Source organism: Ailuropoda melanoleuca, chromosome 16, assembly GCF_002007445.2.
Source record: "Ailuropoda melanoleuca isolate Jingjing chromosome 16, ASM200744v2, whole genome shotgun sequence".
NCBI lineage: Eukaryota > Metazoa > Chordata > Mammalia > Carnivora > Ursidae > Ailuropoda > Ailuropoda melanoleuca.
Window position 1 is genome coordinate 29,891,497 of NC_048233.1, and position 27,177 is coordinate 29,918,673.

The 27,177-nt window shown below is 38.5% G+C and overlaps 1 pseudogene; it reads right to left on the reverse strand.

Moving 5' to 3' along the window:
* Positions 1–19,768: 19,768 nt before the first annotated feature.
* On the reverse strand, positions 19,769–20,819 carry LOC117796754 (annotated as a pseudogene).
* Positions 20,820–27,177: the final 6,358 nt, after the last annotated feature.

Below are 27,177 nucleotides of genomic sequence, written 5' to 3' on the forward strand. Positions count from 1 at the left end.
TCTGCGGTAAATGGGGGTACCCCAAGACCTTCCAGTTACACTGAATTCTACATAATTGCATAGATTTACTCCTTTTGAAAACTACAAGAAATCAAGAGATTGTTTACTTGGAGATAAAATATGACAAACTCAACAATGCAAGAGATAACAGTTACACTACCCTCTCTGATAGTTGACAAGCTCTCTCAGGACATGCAGACTATAAGGAACGCCTCAAAAACCACGGAAAAATTAATCATTACTGTATTTGAGCAACAAGATCTAAGATCATTTAAATCAGCAAGATGTATCTTTTGGGGAACAGCTGGTGGTTTTTAACTGGTGCTTAGTTTAGAAGCGCAGAGTTGAATACACACTGGTATTAGGTCCTTCTCTTTCTTTCTTTTTTTTTTAAGTAGTCTCCAAGCCCAGCATAGACCCCAATGTGGGGCTTGAACTCACCACCTTGAGATCATGGCTTGAGCTGAAACCAAGAGTTGGACACAAACAAGCCACCCAGGTGCCCCTTACGGTGCTTTTCCAATTGATAACTCATTTCCCATCTCTGGTCAATCCATTTTGCTTCATCTTGACAAAGGACCTTATGGTGTATTTTATTACGAATTGAGCCACCAATCTTGAGTTATAAAAGATTCTAAAATCTTGGTTTTTTAGGCCCAAATAATGATTTTAAAGACTTAACTTTTGAAGACAGTCAGTCATTATTCACTACCCTCCTGATGTTTTCAGCAATGAATCACTATCCACTTTTGGCTTTTCTATTCTTAGTCACTCTCCGCCTCTACCTTGAAGAGTGACTTCTTCCTTTATCTAATTCTTCATTTCCCTCACCCATGGGTGTAGATTGTCTTTCACCAGGAAGTATATGTACATTCTTTGTATATCACACAACTTCCAAGAAAAGGAAGATTGGCAAGAAAGAATGTTTATGTATTAATTTCTTAGAGGTTCTTGGATTTTTTAGCTTAAGACATGCGTAAGGAAAAAATAATTTGTTGTTAGTTACAGTTATTCATTTAACTACCTTAGTCAAACCAAGCAGCATGAAATTTATGAATGACATTGAGTTCTTTTGGCCAATTATCCAGTTTGCAATTCGTTCCTGACGAGGATGCTTCAGGTTGCAAATACTAATTGGCTTTCAGTAACAGTGAGTGTGCAGAGCCACATGTCTCAGGCAAGAAGTGAGGCAGCCGGGCTCCCTGCTACTCAACAGCTGCCAGGCTTTGTCTAATGCAAAAGCACTACTTGACAGGAAAGACCTTATTGTCACAATTTCTCATTGTTGGTGGTGCTTTTCTAGCAAAGTTAGCTTATCACCTAAGGGCATTGTATTTCACATGAAGAGCAATGACTCACAGGAACTGGGAAGAAAAGTCAAATTGACGAATTTCCTGAATACCTCTGCTTATTGCTCATATAATTAGCATTTTATTATAAATACCATTTTATTTTCAGGAGACATTATAGTGAGCAGTATTATTTGGCCATCCTTTTGAGTGGCCAAAACAAGGTGGTCTTCAATCATGCTAAGAGTATAAGAGAGTGAAATACAAAGGCTTTGGGGTCAACAGTTTGATTTGAAACCCAGCTCTGGCATATATTAACTATATGACATTTGGAAAATTACATAATCTCTGAGTTTTAGTTTCTTCACTGGTAAAACCTGAATAAGAGTAAGAGCGCTTACTCTACAGGTTCTTAAAGGGAAAAAATGAAGTAATACACATAATCCTTGTATGGCACTTTGCAGCGTTTTTTTACATATTGTATCAAGAAAGTTTTTGTATCATTATTATTATTCCAAGAATGTTTACTAATAGTTCAGCAAGCCACTTCATGCTATAAAAAAAAAGGGAAACTGACATAGGAGATTAAATACTTTCCCCAGATCACATTGAGTTAGTGACAGTTAAGACTAGAACCTACATTTCTAAATTCCAGAGCTGTATTCTTTCCATAGCTATAACTCCTTTCTGCCATTGCTTCAATAAAGCCTATTTTACTTTAGATTTAGAATCATCAATTCATATCTCATGCGGCTGGTAGTAAGCAAGAACATTCATATATTAAAGTGAGTAAGAAAGAACATTCATATATTAAAATAAAGAAACATGGATATATGGTTTAGAATTCACAACCAGTTTGGGGCGTCTGGGTAGCGCAGTCGTTAAGCGTCTGCCTTTGGCTCAGGGCGTGATCCCAGTGTTATGGAACCAAGCCCCACATCAGGCTCCTACGCTGGGAGCCTGCTTCTTCCTCTCCCACTCCCCCTGCTTGTGTTCCCTATCTGGCTGGCTGTCTCTCTCTGTCAAATAAATAAATAAAATCTTAAAAAAAAAGAATTCACAACCAGTTTAACAGACCATCTCCACAATGACCTGGGGCTCCCAAAATGCTATGCTCTCAAGGTTAAGAAAAACTAGAAGTGAGGGAGCTGTTATCTGGAATTTGGGCCCACATCTGACTTTCTTGGATTAAGGAATCTCAAACTTAAACTTGTTTTAAGTAGTTGCAGACTAGTAATGCTCTCTGGTACCTGAGAGAATCAAAGAATATATTCTCTGGAAGAAACTACCTTCATAATCTACTTCAAATCACTCTTGCATTTTTCACATGCAATATTTAGTGTATTTTCAAAAATAATGGAGACCACAGGACACTTGAGTTTGTAAGTTAAAACCAGAAGAAAACTGAAAGACAAGTAGAACCAAAAAGACTTCAGATACTGAAATTATCAACTACAGATGATAAAACAATCATGCATAAATAAATAAATGTATTTGTTGACAGTCTCAATTTCTAATTAATTCATAGCCACAATAAGAATATTTTGCTTACCAAATTTAGGATAAAAGGAAGGAAAATCTGGCAAGTCAAAAAGAGAAAGTTATCCCGGGGCGCCTGGGTGGCACAGCAGTTAAGCGTCTGCCTTCAGCTCAGGGCGTGATCCCAGCGTTATGGGATCGAGCCCCACGGTCAGGCTCCTCCGCTATGAGTCTGCTTCTTCCTCTCCCACTCCCCCTGCTTGTGTTCCCTCTCTCGCTGGCTGTCTCTATCTCTGTCAAATAAATAAATAAAATCTTTAAAAAAAAAAAAAAAGAGAAAGTTATCCTTATGATAATTATACATAAGTAGAATTCTTTTTTTTTTTTTAAAGATTTTATTTATTTATTTGACAGAGATAGAGACAGCCAGCGAGAGAGGGAACACAAGCAGGGGGAGTGGGAGAGGAAGAAGCAGACTCATAGCGGAGGAGCCTGACGTGGGGCTCTCCCATAACGCTGGGATCACGCCCTGAGCTGAAGGCAGACGCTTAACTGCTGTGCCACCCAGGCGCCCCCATAAGTAGAATTCTTAATATAAAGTGTTTCGATGTTTAAAAAACACTCTCTTCCTTCACAATGACACAGTAACTCTCAACAAGTTAATTAGAAAAACGCTTTGTATGATCAACAGGTTTCACTTATGGTATTTGTAGGGAGAAGCAACTTTAACAGTATACAGTTGAGTGTACGTAGCAATGAGACTGAAATAACGATCTCTATTTCTATTAGTAAAGGTTAATGATTGGTCAGACCTATATTGCGTATGGCCAGAATGCCAGAAGCGTCCTTCCATGTCCATCTTAGTGAATTTTCTAAGGGTCACCTTTAAAAACTACAGAGAACAAACCACTGGTTACCAGAGGGGAGGTGGGCGTGGGGATGGGTAAATAAGTGGTGGGGTTGAAGGAGGGCACTTGTGATGATCTCCAGTGTTGTAAGTAAGTACTGAACCACTGAATCGTATACCTGAAACTCATACTACACAGTATGTTAACTAACGGTAATTTAAATAAAAACTTGAAAAAATAAAAAGTGCTTAAGTAGAAACTGCAAGTAGGTATGGTCATTGTGCAGATAATCTTAGAATATTTAAATAGAGTGCAGCTGTAACCATTTAGAGTCACTCTTACTACACTGTTGTATAACAACCTGATTATCTACATGTAATGATGCTCCTCTCTGGGTCCATGCATCTTTTTACCTGAATGTGCATATGGGTCACTGGGGTGTCCTGTTAAACTGCAGATCTGATTCACCAAGGCTGGGGGCACTGAGCTCTCTGACAAGCTCCAAGTGACATTGCTGCTGGTGGACGTGACTAAGAGGATGCAAAGTAAAGGTTTTCAAACGTCAGCATGCATTAGCATCACCCAGACGGCTTCTTAAAACACAGATTCCTGGCCTCGATAGCAATTACTCTGACTCAGGAATTCCAAGTTGGCACCTGAGAGTTTTCATGACTGAAAAATTCCCTGATAATTTCATGATCCTGCTAGCCCAGATGCCAGACTTTGAGATCCACCAATCCAGTGTGTAGGCTTTGGAACAAGCAGCAGGCCATGCCAAAGAACACAGCAGGAGAGAAGTCTGTTCATCTTCCAAGGCTCAAACCAATCAAGCTTCCCCTGAGAAAGCTCCACTAGGAGCCTGGGCAGATAAGCTCTTTCACATACCTCATCCACTAATTAGTTCTCATGATTGCAAAACATGTCACTGATATGGTGGGACTCAACGGCTTCCAGAACCTGGGCAGCAAAAGGTTTCATCAGATGGATATTGTTTGAAGTTTATCATTTGATATTACACACCAGGAACTGAATGTCATTTTACTTTTATTATTTCAGATGGACAAACAATGTAGGGTCATTCCACAGCCATTTGTTTCAGAAAAGAAATTGAGAGCTAGGGGGTTGTTTGAGAGTACTCCGTTAGTTGGTGGCACTACCGAAATCAGAAAAGACCTCTGGCTCCAATGGTATAGAATGGAATATTATTCTCTAGTACATTGTGACTCCACAGAAATTATTCCTCCTTGAAGAAGATATTCTTTGAGGTGGAGGGATAGACTATGTGTTTGGGAGAGGAGAACTGACTCAGTGCTCTTCTGAGAGTAATCAGGCAGCCAATCAGTGACTATTTCCCGACAGGTACTTAACTCACCTCGACTAATGGGGGAAAAAAAAAAAAGGCGGTATAGGAAAACTAGCTTTTTCTGAGCACTGGTTACTTTCAGACACTATTTTACACACTCTATCCCACATATAGATGGCCCCCTCCTTATGATGGCTCAATTTATGATTTTTTCGACTTTGTGATGCTGTGAAAGTGATCTGCATTTAGTAGAAACCATACTTTGAATTTTGAATTTGGACCTTTTTCCCAGGCTAGCAATCCGCAGCATGATATTCTCGTGGTGCTGGACAGGGGCGGCGGCCACAGGACCTGAAGGGGAAAAACTGATACATTTACAACCATTCTGCACCCATACAACCGTTCTGATTTTCACTTTCAGTATAGTGTTCAATAAATTACATGAGGTATTGAGCACTTTATTATAAAATCAGCTTTGTGTTAGATGATTTTCCCCAACTTTAGGCTAATGTAAGTGTTCCGAGCACGTTTCAGGTGGGGGGGGCAAGCTGTGCTATTCCGTAGGCTAGGTGTATTACATGCATTTTCAACTTATGACATTTTCATTTTTCATTAGGTTTATCAGGATGAAACCCCATCATAAGTGAAAGAAGATCTGTATTTATTTTTGATCTTCATGATGCCCTTTGAAGATGAAGACCCTGGACCTCAAAATTGAAATCATCATTCCAAAGTCAAATACCTAAGAAACAGCGGCATTATTTTTCTTATCTCTCAGGGTCACACTTTACTCGTGACATCTTCCTGGCAAGCAGAACATTGGAGGAGGTAATGACATGCTGCCAGGATAGAGAAGTGGTCAGATAACTTAGAGGAAAGACCGAGGATTGATTTAGGTCACTTTATAGTATATATCACATAATCAGCTACATCTTTATATTGCACGTGGACTTAAGTATTCAATTATCCACTAGATCATCCTATATGGATTTGCCATAGGTATGCTGAACCCAAATTGTGTAAAGCTGAAACAATCTTTCTTCTAAAACCTGTTCCTTCTCTCTTAGACCTTATTTTAATAAATGGCAACATCCTTTTATGTAAGGCTGAACCCCAGGAGTCAACTCTTCTTTCCCCACACCACTGCATCCATGGTTGTTAATACCTTTCCACTCACTCTTCTTATTATGTTTTAAAACATCTATTTCCCTCCATTGTAATTACTTTACCAGAGCTCAGATGTAATTAACTACATTTCACCTTGAATATTAAAATATGTTGCTAACTGACCTGGTTTCTAGTTTTACCTTCCTATAATCCTCCAAAATACTATCAGAACAGTTTCCAGAAAGACACCTGACCCCTGAACCACACGCACTGCCACCAGGATCCTCCAAATTCCAGACATCTTACATAGAATAGTCATCCTTGCATGGTCCTGTCCCTTTCTTTTTCTTGGCCTTGATTTTCTTCTCCCCATGAGGTTTACTGCATTCCACTAGTGTTCTAAATACAACATGCTACATCATTCTTCTGTGCCTTGTCAAGGCTTTTCCAGGAACATTAAGTGTGGTTTATAGCTTTTGGGTAAATGGCCTGTTACCTTCTAGAATAAAGGGCACTAAACAGATGCAACCGGGTCACTTGTAAGATCTTTCTCCTCCTTCCTTCTTTCCTTCCTTTCTTTCCTGTTTTCTTTCTTCTTCTTCTTCTTCTTTTTTTTTTTTTTTTTGAAAGAGAGAGAGAGCATGGGGTGGGATGCAGATGGAGAGGGAGAGAGAATCTTAAGCAGGCCCCATGCCCAGCACAGAGCCTGATGCACTGCTTCATCTCACGACCCTGAGATCATGACCTAGCCAAAACCAGGAGTTGGCCGCTCAACCGACTGAGCCACCCAGGCACCCCCACTTGTAAGACTTTTTAAGAAAGTTTTTAGTCTCCACATTGCCACAAACCCTAGCCAGGAATCCAAGCAGAGGCTTCCTAAGTGTTAGTTCTGTTCGTTCTTTCTTTCTCTCTCTTTCTTTCTTCCCTCCTTCCTTTCTTGCTTTCTTTTTTCTCCTTCCTTTCTTCCTAATTAGAAAGCAGCTAATGGCCTCAGCCCTGTCCTCTGCAGCTGTGTCCTCAGCCCCGGAACCGGTACTAAGATTTCAAAAGCTTAGAAGGTCTTCCAAACCTGTCAGGATCAAGAATAAACACATATCAAGTGCCTACTGTGGGCCAGGTACTCTAAATGCATAAAGTCTAAAGGACTACTTTGCAACTTTTTATGTGCTTATGAATCACCTTTAGTGATCTGTAATGGGGCTGAGATGAAGCTTTTCTATGAGTTCCCAAATAATATTATTGGTGCTGGTCCACAAAGTGCAATTTGCATAGCAAGATTCTGGTCCATTACAACACATTTCCTGCTGATGCGGCATGGTGTTCGAAATTCCCGCAATTATTATTCCTCTGTGAATATCCTGTACAAGAGCTAGTCTGTAGCTGACGACATGGTATGTCATGTGTACTGGTGAATCACTTACCTGTTCAGGCACGGAGCAAGGATGAGAGCAGCCATTAACGAGGTATGCACACTTTGGAGGGAACAAGGTAATAGAGGGCAAAGCCCCTTTGGAGCAGGAGGCGGGGCAAGGAGCACCAAAGGCAAACATCACATCATCCCGACTACCACTTCACGAACATTGTTACATGACCACATATTCACTTAATATGCAGTTAATAATACACACAGTGTTTTACAAAGTGACTACATTGTCTATTTTGCAATGGCCCAAGATGGGCTTTTCCTAGAACATGTATAAATTGTTTTCCTTTTCTGCTTCTATTTGGCACAGAAAACATTTACAATATTTTATCTATATAAAAGAAAGGGGTGCCTGGGTAGCTCAGTCGGTTAAGCATCCAACTCCTGACTTTGGCTCTGGTCATGGTCTTGGGGTCCTGAGATCAAACCCCATGTCAGCCTCTGCGCCCAGCGGGGAGTCTGCTTGAGATTCTCTCTATCCCTCTGCCGCTCCCCCTGTTTGCTCACACTCACTCTCTCTCTCTTTCTCTCTAAAATAAGTAAGGAAATAAAATCTTTATTTTTTTTTTAAGATTTTTTATTTATTTGACAGAGATAGCGACAGCCAGCGAGAGAGGGAACACAAACAGGGGGAGTGGGAGAGGAAGAAGCAGGCTTCCAGCGGAGGAGCCCGACGTGGGGCTCGATCCCAGAATGCCGGGATCACGCCCTGAGCCGAAGGCAGGCGCTTAACGAGTGAGCCACCCAGGCGCCCGTAAATAAAATCTTAAAAAAAAAAAAAACAGAACAAAACTATTTCTGTGCACTAAGGCTGAGCCATAGGCATAGGATATCATTTGCTTCAGGAATGACTTTCATCCACTGACCTGGGTTGAGGTCTGACACAGCGTTTCTCCGATTTTCTGGTTCAGGCCTCCCCAGAGCAGATGGTTTGGCTATTTTTGCCCAAGGTCTAACACACTCTGATCCCAAGGAAACATGTTGTACTTGGATGGCATTTCATCTGTACCCAGAGTGGCCCGAGGCTGAGCTCTTCCTTCCAGTGGCACTCTGAACTCCTCATTTTCAGTGAAACAGACTAGCCGTAATGTTTGTGCCCCAATCGAACAAAGATCACTATAGAGATGAATACCTTCTAGGCCCTGCTATTTTTTTAAAAGCATGTGTACACATGCCAAATATCTTTGATAAGAGTTTCCAGAAAGCTTCCCGGAAAAACAAAAGACTACTGGCAGGTACAGGAGCAGGGAGAAAAGCGATAAGCTAACCTAGTAACTAGAGTGTCTTCTAGATGTATTTCCTGTCCTTTCAGTTACTCAAAAAATATTTACCAAGATCTTAAGGCTGCGTGAGACACTGCATCTTCATCTGCATATTCACTTGCATGCAGATATATATATATAGATAGATAGATAGATAGATAGATAGATAGTCACAAAGTCTACACTTATAACAATGCATGAGCCTCTGTGTAGCATGTTTTGAATTGAAAGGCATAATACCCACTATAAAATTGAAGTATCTGAAAACGACAAGATGAAAACCAGTATTTTTAGTCCACTACAAGGCTCTTTGCAATCTAACTTGGTTGACCTATCAGAACTCATTTTGTGCATACTAACAGTATTGAACTATCTGTTTTTCCTTGAGTGTTTCAAGTAATTTTGCACCTCTGTTCTTTCAACACATTTTCTCTGCCTGGAATATCTTGCTCCATAATTTTCTCCTAGTAAATCCCTATGCATCCTTCAAAGTCCAGTTCAAATATCACTTCTTCCTGGTACCTGCTTCTCCTCAGAATTAATCCCTTCATATTTGATCATAATGTTACACCTTACATGAGTTTTCCTTATAATACTTATCATGCATTACAATATAGTCATTTGCTCACATGTCTGTAAGCACCATGGATAGCTTATTTCAAAGCCAGATTTGTCTGAAGTTCAAAGCCTACGGTCTTAATCATTATGCTATTCTAATTCCACAACTGTATGATTTACTGGAATTTTGCAATCAACCTGAATGTATACTGTGGGTGACATAGCAGAGATACTCATTAGCATTCTCCCGGGGAGGTAGTCACCCTCCATTCAGAATCCTAGGTTTATACAAATAACATCGGGTAAACACGCTACGTGCAACGCAGGCATGAGTACAGCCCACAGCTCCATTCAACAGCCTCTGACTACGCCTGAGACAAAGAAGTGAGCTCTCCTTTTCTAGCAGAAAGTCATGTACTGTGCAAATGCAGTCTTCAAATGTTCGTTTTACCTCCTGCAAATCCCAATTTTATTCCAGAAATCAAGACCATCTGTGTTGTCCTGGTCCATTACAAAGAGGGATGAGTAAGCACAAACATAAATAATCTCATGCCATCCCCATAGGTAGCACACAGATTAGGCCGTAGAGACAGAAGCCTGCTCGCAGTCACAGAGGTAAAGCTTTAGGAAAGAAAAAAAGGTACAACTAGAAATTGGCTTGAGTTTTTGATGTTTATGCAAGAACTAGTTTCTGCTTCTTTTCTAGAATTCTCCTTTAACCAATTTATACATGCTGTCCAGTTATGTCAAAGTAAAAAGGAAGGGATTAAAACAAACAAACAAAAACAAACAAAAAAACCCAAAACCTGAATTGGAATGTGAGAATTATTTTCTCTATTTTTTCCTAGATTCCTGGCTTCTTTCTTAAACCATGTCCTTTCTCTAGACCTCATGTGTTTTTTAAGATTTATTTATTTATTTGCAAGAGAGAGAGAGTGAGAGTGAGTGGGGGGAGGGGCAGAAGGAGAGAATCTTCAAGCAGACTCCCTGTTGAGCACGGAGCCTGGCACAGGGCTTGATCCCACGACCCATGAAATTGTAACCTGAGCAGAAACCAAGAGTTGGATGCTTAACTGACTGAGCCACCCAGCGCCCTTGGACCTCATTTTTATTTATAAAGTGAAGAGATTAGGCTCAATTATTTCTACAGCTTTCTAGATTTGTTCTAAAAGTAGATGCTATGTTCATGTGTTGAACAAATGCACGGCTATGTTTGCAATACTGGAGGCTGCTGACATACAGTGAGTTACTGATTCACTCATTCAGCAAGTACTTACTGGGAGCCTACAATGTGCCCAGACTATTCTATATGATCAGAGTCCATCAGAGAACAAAACAAACACTTGGTGTGACTGTGCCCTTTACTTTCAAGCCAGGCACAGAATGAGAATCCATATAGGTTACTTTTGGGAATCAAAATGTATCAAGTAAGTGAGATGCCTTCCAAAGTATCATATTATCTCAGCAAACTTGTCTCAGCTGGACTGCTCTTCAATCTCCTGTCAGCACTCTGTTGCAAAGAGTCATGCTGCAATGTGAACCCTCCTCCAGGGCAAAGCTCCCCAATGTCAGTAGTGCTTGTGCTGCTCTAACCTGGGCCATTGTCTTATTCGTAGTGGCTTCCTTGTTCTTGGCTGGCTCTGTGGTCATCTCCACTGGGGTCACCTTCAGTCCTTCTTTTGTCCACCATTATGGCTTTGGTTAAAGGTTTCTCTGGAACTCTGGCAGTTCTCCTTTAAGACACTCTTCTCTTACCCATTATTCTTATCACATGGAGAGATCATTCACATCAGTCACTAGCTATCACTTAGGAAGGGAACGTTTTATAGAAAAACAATACATGCCCTCTCCAGGGGGATATTCTTTTACTTGATTCGCAGGGATCAATCATCAAAAGTCAATAACTCACTTCAAATTTAGTGGTAGACTATATTATGGTGGAAAGAAAGGCTGTGAGGTGGCTAATACCTTGTTGTAGAAGCTTGCGCAGGGTTTTCGATCTCTGAGTCTCAGATACTAGGCAAAAAATAATACGTAACTCAGACTAAATCAGATAATGTGCAAATGCCATGGCCCTATTACCAAGGATTACATAGATGATACATCCATCAACAATTGCAAGGAAGGACACCATAACATACAAGTGAATAGCCAGTTATAAGTATATAGAATGTTCAAATATGAGACATTTTTCAATGATGGATATAAGACCTAAGGAAGGTGAACTTATCAAGTTGCTAACTTCTTGAAATTTCTATCTAAGTTCCAACACAACTGCTAGTTTCCTTCCCTAATATCCTACCCAAAGTTCTATGGTGAAATCAACTGTTTCTCCAAATGGACAATTCCAATTTTCTAGGTGTCAGGAGCACTTGTCACATTTTACCGACTGGCTCACCGATAAGCCAAAGAAGCAATCTTGGTGAAGGAAATGCCAAGAACTGGGCTTAAGTCACAGGTTTACCACTTTTTCATCTGCATGACTTTAGTATGTTAACATATCTAAACACGAATTTTTTCAGCTACAAAATGGTCATCTCTAGGTGTTTTACCAATCTTGCAGGTTTTACGTAAAGATCAAAAACTCATCAGCTTTGTAAATTTGAGACTTTTATCAATATAAGTGATTTTGTTATTCCCCTATTACAAATAGAGTTATTTGAATACATTTAAATAAAGTAAAAATAGTTTTGATTATATATATTTATGTATATAGATTATATATATTTATAATGAATAAATCCAGATTTCCTTCCTATTCTTAAAAATTATACATCAGAGAGAAATTTAAATTTGAATGTGAAAAAACAGGAAATAGCACCATCATGAGACTAGCAGGGTGATTACACCATTTACTGAACTAAGTGTATGTGGTGGGAAAAAGATACTGCTCGCTCCCCAGTAAAGCATGAATCAGCAAATTTGATGGATAGAATATTGTTGGGGGGCATTAAATGGTGTTTTATTTTACTTTGTCAACTATTTTATGTATATAATTAAGTCATTTTCTGTGATACCTATATCAACTTTAAAATTCTCCAGCAACCTATGAAAAGTATGAATATATTTATTGCATATTTTTAAGGTGTGCAGTGTAATGTTTTGATATACATATATGATATGTGAAATGATTAACGCCATCAAGCTAATTGACACATCCATAACCTCATGGAGTTATGATTGTGTGTGGTGAGAACATTTAAGATCAATTCTTATTTTTTAAAGATATATTTATTTATTTATTTGGGGGGGAGGGGCAGAGGGAGAGAGAGAATCTTAAGCAGACTCCCCGCTGAGCACAGAGCCTGACAGGGCTTGATCCCAGGACCCTGAGATCATGACCTGAGGTCAAATCAAGAGTCAGACAACCAACTAAGCCATCCAGGAGCCCCTAAGATCAATTCTTTAGGTAATTTCAAATATAGAATACATTACTGTCAACTGTAGTCACCATTCCATATATATTAGATCTCCAAAATTTATTCATCCTGTGTAATTGAACTTTTGAATCATTTGACCAACATCTTCTCATTTTCCCCACCCCTTATCCTGTAGCACCAACATTCTGCTCTCTACTTTTATGAGTTCAGGCTTTTTTAGATTCCACATATAGGTGAGATCATGCGTATTTGCCTTTCTGTGTCTGCTTCATTTCACTTAGCATAATGTCCTTCAGGTTCATTCACATTGTCACAAATGTCAGGCATTTTTCTTCATAAAGACTGCAAAGTAGTCCCTCGTATGTATACACACACGACATTTTCTTTATCCATTCACCTGTCAGCAGACACTTATGTTGTTCCCATATCTTGGCTATTGTGAATACTGCCGCGATGAACATGGGAGTAGAGATATCTCCTTGAGATACTAATTTTATTTCCTTTGGATAAATTCCCAGAAGTGGGATTCCTGGATCAGATGATAGCTCTATTTTTAACTTTTTAATAGACATCAATACTGTTTTCCATAGCAGCTGCAAAATTTCACATTTCTACCAATGATGTACAAGAGTACCTTTTTCTCCACAACCTTACTAACATTTCTTTTTTCTCTTTTTGATAATACCCTATCTAACAAGTGTGAGCTGATAATCTCATTGTGATTTTGATATGCTTTTCCCAGATGATTAGTAATACCAAGCACCTTTTCATACACCTGTTGGCCATTTGTACAACATCTTTGCAACATCCTAAGTTTTCCAGCTTCTTTTTCAGACCAAATGTGTCTATTTAATTTTGTTCTGTCTTCTGATAAAAACTTAAGTGGATGTTGAGCCAGATTGTGATGTGGTTAAACTAAATGCTTTCAAAGATATGTCCAATCTATACTTAATTAGCCACTAAACACTACTGGAAATATAATGATAGGGAGAAGAATGCATTTATAAGACATTCTGTGAGAGTGTCGTAAGTGTGGTTGAAAGAGATTCTCCTGACTGCCACTTAAGCTGGAAGGAAGGGGTTGGGCTGAGGGACATGAAGATGGACCCTAAACAACCTTATAAGGATGCTATTACCTGCAGGCATTGTTTGAATAAGCTGCTTGTATTGGTTTTCTTATGCTGCTGGAACAAACTATTAGAAACTTAATTGCTTAACAACAACAAAAATGCATTATCCTACAGTTTTGAATGTCAGAAGTCTGAAGTGGGTTTCACTGGACTAAAATCAAGGTGTTACCTGAAATTCATTCTTCTCAGAGACTTTAGGAAGTATCTATTTCCTTGACCTTCCCAGTTTCTAGTGTCCACTGCATTCTTTGGCTTGTGGTCTCTTTCTCACATCACTCTGACCTCTGCTTCCAGTGTCACAGATTTCCTTCTCTCACTCTGACCTTCCCCCTCCACCTAAAAGGACCCTTGTGATTGCATCCGGGATACCATATAATCTAGGGTAAGCTTTCTGTCTTAAAATCCCCAACTTAATCACATTTGCAAGTTAACCCTTTTCCATGTACGGTAAAAGGGTACATAAAAACATATTCACAGGTTCCAGTGAGTAGGAAGTAGATTTCCTTAGAGGAGCCATTATTTTACCAATCACACTAGGTATGCTATTCTGGTGAAAAGAGAACATGTATTTATATCTTGAATCCATCACTTATTAACTATTGGATTTCAAATAAATTGACTAAGTTGTAAGCTTCATATATACATAAAACTGGTTGGATAATGACTGACATATAATTTGCTACTCCAGTGCTCCTAAACTTTGAGTGATTAATACCTTCTCAAGGAAAAAAAATGGTCTCTTTGGTATTGATAAATTGTTTGAAGTACATTGTTATTTACACAGGTGAATCATAAAACTAGGCAAACCCTTTTGGCTTATATCTCTTATACAGAGATACTCCCAAAACAGTAGGAGTTCCTGGGTGGCTGTCTTTTAAGTGCCCGATGGTTTCACTCAGATCATGATCTCCTGAGTCCTGCTCAGCAGGGAGTGTGCTTGGGGATTCTCTCCCCCTGTCCCTCCCCCCATTTGTGCGTGTGTGTGTGTGTGTGTGTGTGTGTGTGCGTGCTCACTCTCACTCTAAAATAAATAAATCTTTATACACAAAGTAAATTTACAAATTAAATAATCAATTTTAAAAGTTCATGATTCAATTTATTGATACTAATTTAATCGGGGAGTTCATGTTATTTTAGTGGACATAAATCACTACTTATGACCTGAATTGCATACTTGCTACTCTGCATTGGACCTTTTGAGTAAGGGATTCTTATTTGCCAGTTTGTGATGCCTGAAAACTCCTGCCATCTTTCAATATTTAAACTATTTGGAAACCTTCATTAATAGGCTGGGAGACCATGATATCATTTGGGCTTCCCATGGTTAAGCTTGATTACAAACGAACAAACAAAAGACCCAACCCAGAAGTGCTTAGTTCAAATGGCACTGTTCAATTCCAAGAGCATCTATAACCACACTTTGCAGTACAGTAGTTGCTAGGCACATGTGACTATTTAAATTTTAATTTAAATTATCTTACATAAAATAAAACTGAAAGTCTCAGTTCATTAGTCACACTAGTCCCATTGCAATACTTACTAGCCACACATGCTAGTAGCTACTGTTGAACAGCATAAAACCGAGCGTTTTCATTACCATAGAAAGTCCTGGACAGCACTTATTTAGAATATCCTTACATTCGTCTATTTATCTTTTTAGATTAAAATTAAAAAATTTAAAATTCTTCTAAGGAATTCTATATCTTTAGTAGACATCCACTAGCCCTCAGGGATTGAAAGACACTATGACAGATGGTAGGCCATGAGTAAAGGAATCATTCCTATCTTGTTAACTGCTTTCCCTTAATCTTAGTGCTTAATAAATAGTTGTTGAAAGATAGAATTCTCTATTTCAAAAGAAAGCTGGGTATATAAGTTATGTCTCAAAACTAAGTTTTGTGATGGAGTAGATACCTTGGAAATAGGAGTTTGAATATATACAACTTTTCTTTAGTAAACATTACATTAATATAGTTTCAGTAAATCCTTCTCACATAACTCATTATTCTCCTACCATGTTTGTTACAAATAATGACAGACTTGAAGTTAAAAAGTCTGCCCTCTTGCATAATTAAGTTAACTTCTTCAAACCTTCTTATTTGTGACATTATACCCCACATTATGGCTAAAAGGGACTACAGAAGAAATCACTATGTAAATCTGAAAACAAATCAAATTGGAATTATTGGTATGCTGTGAATAATGGCCATCAAGTTTTAGGTTAAGATTGCTTTATTACGTTTACTGAGTGGGCACTGTCACAATAAAAACTTCATAGAATTTCGTACAGTATCAAGTGTTCCAAGAATGTTTGTTTTTAATGCTGATATCTTTACATATCTACTAACTTCAGTGAATAAATTTGTTCCCGCTAGTTATATACAAATTGGTATTTTAAAAGTTGAATCCTTCTTTAATTAAACTATGGCAGTTGGTTAAAAGAAACCCTATTTTTTGTAATTGTATTTTGTTTTCACAAAATGAAATTATTACGTATTTTGAAGAATTATCCCTGTGTTGTTTTTGTTGTAAATTTGTAGCTTAAAAAAAAAAAAAACAAAAACCCTTTTATTCTTAAGACTATATTGACAAGAATCTAAACTTTTCATCTGTATCCTATTGTATAAGCTTCACATATTGGCATTTAAGAATCTTCTTGTAATAGAAACAACCCCTATAGATTATTGATGTCCTCCTGGGAAAATGAGGTAAGCTTACCAATGATGAAATAGATGCATGTATTCTACTTATGAAAACTAAGATATTTTGTTACTTGGCTGTTTGATTTATAAATATTACAGTATTGGAAACTCCACAAATGTGCTTGGTAAAATATAATGGACTATTTATATTTCTCCCAAGAATACTCTGATATATTTGTATTTCTCTGAATTTGAAGGGAACAGCCTAAAACTGTGTGTTACCAAAATGCAAATGTAACATCATACTGCCAGGAACCTATTCTCTCCAGCAGGAAATATAGAGCACAATAATTTAATTCATGCTGGAAAATGATGCTTTCCATTAGCACAGATTTACTTTCAAAAACAGATAAAGTGTTGACTTAGAGGTAATCTCAGTCCTCATCTTTTAAAAGATCCCATTTTCCTTAGAGGGCAAGTACTTCTAAAAAGTATATAAGAATTAGCTATACTTCTCTTAACCACATCAATTTCGGCCAAAGTTTGATCTGATTTATCTTGAAAGATCCGTAAAGTGAGCATGACTGTGGACAATAAAGCATGGAAAACACAAATACTTTTGGGGTGCCTGGGTGGCTCAGTTGGTTAAGTGTCTGACTCTTAATTTTGGCTCAGGTCATGATCTCAGGGTTAAGAGATAGAGCCCCATGTTGAGCTTAAGGTTCTCTCTCCCTCTTCCTCTGCCCTTCCCTGCTAGCACTTTCTCTCTCTCTCTCTCAAAAAAACAAAACAAAACAAAACAAAAACAAAACAAAAAATAAGAAACAAAAAACAAACCAAATACTTTCGAGAACCAATAACTGTTAAAGAGTTGGTATGCTGTTACTTATCCCGGAACCTGGAGTAATGTTGATGTCCTGGCACAAAGTGATATATCAATGCACGTGATGGGGATTCAAATGGCCTATGTTAAAAATGTGTGTATTTCTTATAGTTTTCTCCTGAAAATCAAATTTGAATGAACTTCTTCAAATCTTTCATATTTTTATACATCTTTACCTTTTCACATGCTGCTCTCTCTCAATAGCTCTTCTTCCTCCCTCACCCCCCCCTTTGGGATACCTAATTAAATTTCATTGTTCTTTATGGGGCGCCTGGGTGGCACAGCGGTTAAGCATCTGCCTTTGGCTCAGGGCGTGATCCCAGTGTTATGGGATCAAGCCCCACATCGGGCTCCTCTGCTGAGAGCCTGCTTCTTCCTCTCCCACTCCCTCTGCTTGTGTTCCCTCTCTCGCTGGCTGTCTCTATCTCTGTCGAATAAATAAATAAAATCTTTAAAAAAAAATTTCATTGTTCTTTATTATAAGCCTGAGCATCTTTGGGAAGGTTTTTCTAATCCTAGGAATCTGGTGTATGAGTATTTTTGCAGGTGCATTAGTTTTCTGAAAAATTTGTCAGACAAATATTTTTATCTTCTATAGTTAATATATATTTTTTAAAGATTTTATTTATTTATTTGACAGAGATAGAGACAGCCAGCGAGAGAGGGAACACAAGCAGGGGGAGTGGGAGAGGAAGAAGCAGGCTCACAGCGGAGGAGCCTGATGTGGGGCTCGATGCCATAACGCCGGGATCACGCCCTGAGCCAAAGGCAGACGCTTAACCGCTGTGCCACCCAGGCGCCCCTCTATAGTTAATATATTAATCACCTGTTTCATTGAATGACTATGTATCGAAGTCTCTCAAAGATTCACATGAAACTTTCTTTTCCCCTTAACCAAATTCTACAAATGGACCTTCTCTAGCAATAAAATAAATACTTAAAGCTCAGATTCTGTCTTATACTTACAGTAATTCATTGATTTAGTTAGCAAATACTGCAATATTTTAGAATTTTTTTTAATTAGCAGGTCAGCATAAAACTTAAAGAACTTAAAGAACATAAAAAGACCAAAATACAGTAATAAGTTTTCCTTTTAGGAATAATAATTGGTCCAGTTTGGGCTGACAAAGTCTTCTGGGCCTGGAACAACTATGGTGTCTAGGAAAACCTTCTAAGACACAAATAAAAGATGTTATGCTACATTTTACTATTCTTCCAAAATATCAGGTGTGAAAAAAATGACATATTACCTGCCTGAAATACTGAGAAAGGAGAAAATGGTAGTAGTCCCAAGGAGGTGGATTTTACATCAACTTTTACTCTTCTGGGTATAAGTGATTCATCATAAACACATAATGTTTAGGGGCACCTGGGTGGCTCAGTTGGTTAAGCGTCTGCCTTCAGCTCAGGTCATGATTCTGGAGAAGCGGAATCAAGTCCCACATCAGGCTCCCTGCTCAGCGGGGAGGCTGCTTCTCCCTCTGACCCTCCCTCCTCTCATGTTCTCTCTCTCTCTCTCTCAAATAAATAAAAAATCTTTTAAAAAAATATTAAAAAAAATAAACGCATAATGTTTAAAGTTGCTCCAAGAGGGACGTCTGGGTGGCTCAGTCAGCTCAGCATCTGCCTTCAGCTCAGGTCATGATTCCAGGGTCCTGGGATTGAGTCCCACAACAGATCCCTGCTTAGTGAGGAGCCTGCTTCTCCCTCTGCCCCTCCGCCTGTTCATGCTCACTCTCTCTATCTCAAATAAATAAATAAAATCTTAAAAAAAAATAAATTTGCTCAAAGAGAAAGGCAGTGATTTCGACTAAGCTATTAGTGCTCCCATTTTCACACCGTGCTTTCAGATTATCCTGAGAACATTAATAATATCAATATCTCCCAAAACAGAGATTTAATCATACTTTCCAAACAAGGCAATACATTTGTGAGCATGCTTAAAACTGTCACAAATATTTCAAGCTAAAATGTAACCTTCAAAATAAGTGAACTAAGTGGATTTGTGTTACTGTGGGCTTGATTTAGTAACATGGAATTTTTTAATCACTGATTTGTTCCTCAAAGAAATATGATGGGGTATCCCTGAGTTCTAGTTCATTTCCTCATTTTAATAAGGCAGGATACATTTTTCATGAAATGTTATTTAAAATGGCATTATGATCAACAGACATCTATTAAATATTTACTGGAAGCACATCAAGCACAAGACTCATCACTCACTCAAGCTTCACCAACTATGTTCTAGACTGAATTAGTACCAGATTCTTGGGAAAATGGTATTGCGCAGAGTTGGACAAATGGCTTCATGGTGATTCCAGGACCCAATCTATTCCCATGTCCTCAAGTAATCCCCAAAGACCTTGTTTGTTTGTTTATCTATTTGTTGGTTTATGGCTGGGTACACTGTACTTTACTGATGGTACATGACAAGGTAGTGCTCCCAAAGCCCCCCCCTCCTTCTTCAGGGGGTCTGGGATGGAAACTGTACAGGGGTCAAGAAATTCTCAGTGTGTTGAGGGATGAGTTGGAGCAAGAACTCCTCAGCAACTGAGGGATTGTCTCTTCCTTTCTTGTTCTTGCTGGGGCTTTTGGAGGCCATGTGGACCATAAGGTCCATCACCCTGTTGCCGTAGCCAAATTTATTGTCATATCAGGAAATAAGCTTGACAAAGTGGTCATTGAGGGCAATTCCAACCCCAACATCAAAGGTAGAAGAGGGGGTGTCACTGTTAAAGTTGCAGGAAATAATCTGGTTCTTGGTGTAGACCAGGATGCCCTTCAGGTAAGCTTCCACTGTTTGCTTCACTGTCATCTTGATGTCATCATATTTGGCAGCTTTCTCCAGACCGCAGAGCAAATCCACAACTGACACTTTGGGGATGGAGACACAGAAAGAGGTTCCAGTGAGCTCCTATTTAGCTCAGGGATGACCTTGCCCATAATCTTGGCAGTGCCAGTAGAAGTAGGGATGATATTTTGAGCAGTCTCATGGCCATGATGCCACAGCTTCTCAGGGGGATCATCAGGGGCCATTCAGTGATGGCATGGACTGTGGCCATGAGTCCTTCCACCACGTCAAAGTTGTCATGGATGAACTTGGCCAAAAAGACCAACCACTTGGTAATGAAGAAGGAATTTCTGACAATCTTGAGGGAGTTGTCATACTTCTCATGGTTCATGCCCATTCCAAACATGAGGGTATGAGCGGAAGAGGCAGAGACGACGACCCTTTTTCTTCCACCTTTCAAGTGAGCCCTAGCCTTCTCCAAGGTGGTAAAGACACCAGTGGACTCAACAGCATATTCACCACCAGGGTCACCCCGTAAAATGTTGGCAGGATCTTACTCTTGTAAGATGGAGATGAGCTTTCTGTTAATGACAAGCTTCCATGTTTCAGCCTTGACTGAGCCATTGAACTTGCCCTGGGTGGAATCAGGCTGGAACATGTAGACCATGAAGTTGCAGTCAATTAAGGGGTCACTAATAGAGACAATATCCACTCTGCCAGAGTCAAAAGCAGCTGAATGACCAGGAGCCTGACATAGTCAAATCAGTTTGTTCCAATCTTCCCCATCACGTCTTAGGAATGTGGTCTGCATTGCCCAAGAAAGTGTGGATGCCTGCGTAATGGGGAGGAACAAAGAGCCCCCGTCACTTTAACTACCTTTATCCTTCCCAAATAAATGTGGCTGATATTGTATCCTATGATATCTCCTAGTTCTCTTTTATTTATTTCATCCATTTATTCATTCATTCGATAATTATGGAGGGCTACTGTGTGTTTGACACTATGCAAGGCATAGAAGATGCTACTTGTTATCAAGTATTTACATAAATAATTTTTCACTGATGAAGAATTTTGGCAAGATGATAAATGCACTACATTAGGTAGCTTTAAAGCAGTAACAACCTCAGGGAACATTTATTTCTCATTCATATTGCATGTAGATAGCTGGGGTTGGCTACTGTGACTCTATTCTTTGTTCATTCACATTCCAGAATGTGGGCTTAAGAAACAGTCTCTATTTAGGTCCTGACATTCTTGTGGCAGAGGGAATAAAATAAGAAGCTGGGGCGCCTGGGTGGCGCAGTCGTTAAGCATCTGCCTTCGGCTCAGGGCGTGATCCCAGCATTCTGGGATTGAGCCCCACATCGGGCTTCTCCACTGGGAGACTGCTTCTTCCTCTCCCACTCCCCCTGCTTGTGTTCCCTCTCTCACTGGCCGTCTCCCTCTGTCAAATAAATAAAAATAAAATCTTAAAAAAAAAACAAAACAAGAAGCTAATTGGGCAGTGGCTTTGAATACTTCTGCTGAAAGTGATACACAGTTGATTCTCATTATTCCTAGTAGTTATGTTCTACAAAGCCATCACAAACACTGAATTAGCAAATACTGATCTGAGAGTGCAACCAAAATCCATCCCATTTAAGTTATATAAGTGTGTTTGCTGAAATCCTTATAAAATAAGCCCATGTCATCATCAATGAAAACCTGCTCTTCCATATAACCTTCTCCCATATAACACATAGCAGGTATTTTTTAAAAAATTCATGCATATCTTCCTGATCTGCAGAACATGCCCCACTTGCAAGTTCATTTTTTCATGCTGTTTCACCTTTTGAAACATATGATTCAGACAGCACCAGCTGAGAAGGGTTCAATATTTTCCTGACCCTTGTTAACGTGCCTTTCAACAAGGAATCCTCAGTAAGAGAAGCATTCCTACAGAACAACAAGCCAGGAGGGGGTCCCCAAATCTTTATTTCCCAGAAGCAACAGCCCTCTCTTTCTCAGTGAGAAATACCCAGATTCGATGGCCTAGATAAGCTTCTCTCTAATGCAGATGTATAGTTGAAGGTTTAATGAATTGGTGGATTATTGGTGGCCTTAAACTATTTCCCAATAGATCCCCTGTCCTAAGGTAGCACATTTATAGAGCTCGAGCTGGGATGGAGGAAAGACTATGTTTATGTTGACCCACATTGTAAATAGTAGCTAACCTTAGTTGAAATAATACTATTGGTGTTCATAGGATATATAGGCTTTTGAATGCTGCCCTGATTATTTGTTGCTAATATCACCATTACAAGATTGTTTTGACATTTAAATCTTAATAAGTAAGTTGGAAACTGTTAGGTTTACTGGGGGCCTTGGCAAACTGTAATTAGTGAGTCAAATCCTGCTTGTTGCTTGTTCATGTAAATAAATTTTTATTGGAATACAGCCATGCCTTTGTGCTTATGTACCGTCTATGGCTGTCTTCACACTGTAGCAACAGAGTTAAGTAGTTGCAGCAGAGACCGTATGGCCTTAACACTGAAAATAGCTACTGTCTGGATCTTTACAGAAAATATCTGTCAGCCTTGGCCTTGTACTTATGGTAGATGTGTCAAAAAAAAAAAAAAGACATTAATAGTGAAATCATGAAGAAACAGGTTGAAAAAAGAATATCCTTCCACAGAAATTATATTTCCAGGGCTTCTTGCCTGGGTCAGTGGCATTGAATGTAAGTCGATTACAAACTTATGCAAGCAATTAGTGCAAACACATTTATGATAACTGAACATTCTACATTAAGGGAAGCATATGATATTTTTAGAAAGCTGTTATATTTACATCAGATTGGTAGATAATATGCTTGTGAATGGGTTAAATTGAATCGAAATATTTTGACCAACCATTTAGCATATTGATTATCTTTGATTCAACTATTTGAGTTTGGCTAATTAGCACACGAAGAGATCCTCTGCGAGACTTGTTATTGGTGCCGGCTCAGGATTAGGCATAGAACTGTACACTTAAAAAGAGTGGATTTTATTGTGTATAAGTCATATCTTAATAAAACCAGTTTGTTTATTTTTTCAAGTTATTTTTTTTAAAGATCCTCTATCTGCATATTTTAAATTGCAGTAATTAATGTAAGTTTTATGAAACAGCTTTGGACTGCCAGTATCATTGCTATTTAAATGATAACAGGACCCATGGCATTCGAGGTCCAGAAGGAACGATTCAGTTTCTCTCCACTTAAAAAAACATTCTGCCCGAAGAGCTGGTGACAAGGTTTGTTGATCGTACTGTAAGAATATCACCACATCTGCTCGGGAACAAGACAAGCGAGAAGGTGCTGGCCAGGAGACGGACCAAACAGTAGGGAAAAAGAGCTCTTTCCACCTTCAGACTTTATGGGCCGCCCCTGTCTCAGCTAGCACACGTCGGCTTTCCGAGGAATCTGGTCGGGTTTTGTTTTCACTATAATTAACCATCTGACAGAGAGGCTGCAGAGATGGAGAAACCGAACTGTCACCAGCCTCTCTCTGTGACTGCGGAGTACCCACGTTCAGGAGGGAAAACACAAAATTTGCCATTTACCTGAAAGCCACCTTTGTTTAGGCTAGCTTGATAAATAACCTTTCACTCACAGAGCACTGATTCTCAAAAATAAAAGAAAGGGCAAATTTTAGATTGACTGTTGAATACTGTATTAAATGATGGTGGCCAAAGGGAAACATCGTGCTTAGATATTTATTACATGATATTTCTTAAGTTATCAGGTTAAAAATAAGTCCCATTATACATCTTCTGGACATACCACAAAGGTTTTTTAATCTTTTAAATTTTGTTTTGTTGGGGTTTTTTTAGTTAAATTTGCACTTATCACAAGGTCATAGAGCGTTTCTCAAACTACATATGGTAAAGAACCTCAATACAAATAAATAATGGTAATGAACTATTAATACTGAAAATAATGAGCTTTAAAAACTACAGCGAACCTGGGAGGCAGTCCTGTTAGGCAGATTTTGAGTGCTGATCGATAAACACAGTACAACATTACTGGAATCAGTCTAGGAAAGGTAATAAATTGGTCCTTATTCTGCTGAAATTGTCAGCACCCTCTAGTGGAAATAAGTTTTTGAAAAACCACTTCTTAAATGCGCGGATATATTTTAACCATTTTTGCATAGATGTATCATCAGTCATCAAAAGCTGGCAGTTACAGAAACTAAAGCTTTGAGACAGTAATAAACATTGTACTATTTCATTTTATTGTATTAAATCATTGTAATTCCTTTAATATGATTTGTTGTTTCATTCAGAAAAACAACACAAAACAGAACAAGACCAAAAGGAAACTTAAAAGGAGAAGGGGACCAGAGACCAGGAACTCTCCTACAACATCTCTGCTTTGTGCAGTGAAAATAAAGTCTAAATGAGGGTTTCTGCCTTTACGTTTCATTAATAAAAATTCAAGTTATCTCTGTTCTCACTGCACTAATATCTACAAATAATTAAAGAACAATATTTTCACCTTCAATTGGTGCCGGGCACCAAATGATCAGCGTAAGGATGCTCCCATGTCTTCTAGTTCTGCCTCTAAAACCAAAAGGGAAATATGCAAACTGAAACCCTCTTCAATATTTCTTTAAAAAAAATGCTCCAGGATCTCCACTTTATTCTATTTTTATTATTTTTTAAAGATTTTATTTTTAAACAATCTGTACACCCAACGTGGGGCTCAAACACACAACCCCAAGATCAAGAGTCATACTCTCCACCACCTGAACCAGCCAGGTGCCCCAGAAACCCTCTTCAACTTTCCACATTAACTTGGAGAAGTGTCTTTTCAGTAATAACAACTGTATTATAAGTCTCAGTCCAAACTCTGAAATTTTTAAATTAGTAAAGTCCTATTACTGTGTTTATTAAAATATAAAGTTATAAATTGTTAATGTCTTCCTTTTAATTTTTTCACTTTGGTTGATTTAATGGTACTGTGATTTCATCAATGTAATAGCTCAATCCATTTAATAATTCATTTATGGTTTCCTTAAACTTTGTATGGTGTAAAGGCAAAAGCTTTTGTAAAGTTCCTTTTCCCTGGAATGTTTCTCACTTAACTGGCAGCAATAACTATAGGACTATTCAGCTACTCATTTTCCCAAAAAGAATATTTCCTCTTACACAGAGATTTTTTTAAAAGAAAAATTAGATGCGTTTGAGCATGACTATGTATGATAGAAAAATATTAAATTGTAAGTATTTAAATTCTCTTCTCTACCTGCTGAGGAGGAAGGAATCTCTATGTTGTTTAGCGATGAGCTTTGTGTTTTTCTATAGGGTAAAGCCTGGAGATAAAGAATTGGATAAGCAAAATTACTCTCTGTGAGGAAAAAAAAAACGATGAAAAAATACAAAGAAAAGGACCCGGAAAGGTGACAAAGCAGCACAAGCGATCAGAAGAGCAAAGGTAATGTAGAGGACTGCAGTGTTCTCAAACTTAGACAGGCATCAGGCTCACCTGAGAATTTAAGAAAATAATAATTGATTTTTTAAATGAATGTTTAAGACACAGATTCCTTGGCTCTACCCCCAAAGTTTCTGTTTCAGTAAGTCTCAAGCATTGCTTAATAACTTGCATTTCTAACAGGTTCCTGAGTGATGCTAATGCCAGAAACCAGAATTTAAGAACCACTGTTATAACGGATATGTAGGAAGTTTTGCTTTGGTTTGTATAGTATAACTTTCCATCTGACCAACCATCTCGGTTAGTCTGGAACTGAAGGATTTCCTGGAACTTGCAAGGCTACCACTGGAAAGTCTTCAACACACCAAGAAGACTGGTCACCCTACATCATACTTTGAAGACAATACTTTGACAATTTTTCAATTATTAGAATTACAATCTTTAGGGAAACTCACTGTTTGGGAATGAGTGTTCTGCACAGAGTTCATACACACAGTACTATGTGAGTTCATCAAGTCAGAAATGTCAGAATTGATCAGGATGGGCTAAGTTTTATGGCAGTAATAAATGCAAAATCTGAATGGCTTAAACCAAAAAATGTTTATTTCCTGTGCACACTACCTATCCTTAGAACTCCAACAGAAATTGCCCATTTTTTGCCTAACTTTTTTTTTAAGACTTTATTTATTTATTTATTTGAAAGAGAGAGTGCGCTAGCAGGGGGGAAGGGAGGAGGAAGAGGGAGAAAGAGAAACAGACTCCCCTCTGAGCAGAGAGCCCGACTCAGAACTCGATTCCAGGACCCTGGGATCATGACCTGAGCCAAAGGCAGATGCTTAACCGACTGAGCCACCCTGGTGCCCTTTGCCTAACTTTTTATATCATAATTCAAGTAGACAGCACAAAATAGAGAACTTAATTGATGTTCAGTATTGATGGAATTAGTCACCCTAGTGATAAGTCTTTTCCACAAAATAAATATCTTTAAGATATTGGGAACAGAGAATATAAGGTGAATATGAACAGTGATCCAGTTTTTAAAGATAAGCCTAATAAAATATAACTTAATTCATCAAAATCCCCAGAGGTAGCTATTTTATTAGGTCTTGATTTAGTGGCAGACCTTGGAAGAGCTTTGTAGGTTATTGGAGATGTGGTAATCCCAAAGTGGATAACTGATAAAGCTTCATCAATTTGTGGATAGTAAAAATAATTTACTAGCAAACTAGTGGAGTATTCTGCGAAGACCTCTATTGGACCAATAAGATTTCTTAGCATTCATGTTTTGCACTAATGGTTCCCAAATCTGAAAATTATTCTTCAGTGGTTTGAGATGGTACCCTGGAATCTAGCTTTTTTACAAAGCTCTCCAGCAGATTTTAATACAATTACTCTGCAAATGTGGACATCTTAAAATGAGACCTATATTTTCAATTTGGTAGATAGAAACATAAAGGGGTAGAACGTAAATATAAGGTTACTGGGACTTAAAAAACACATTCATTTCAGTATAAACTGAGTATTGTTTTAAACCATAAGGCTATGGGGGTTATTTTATTACTGTTGAGCTGATATTCTAATTTCTACCCATGCCTCTGCCACTCATTTCCTATGTGATTTCAGGTAA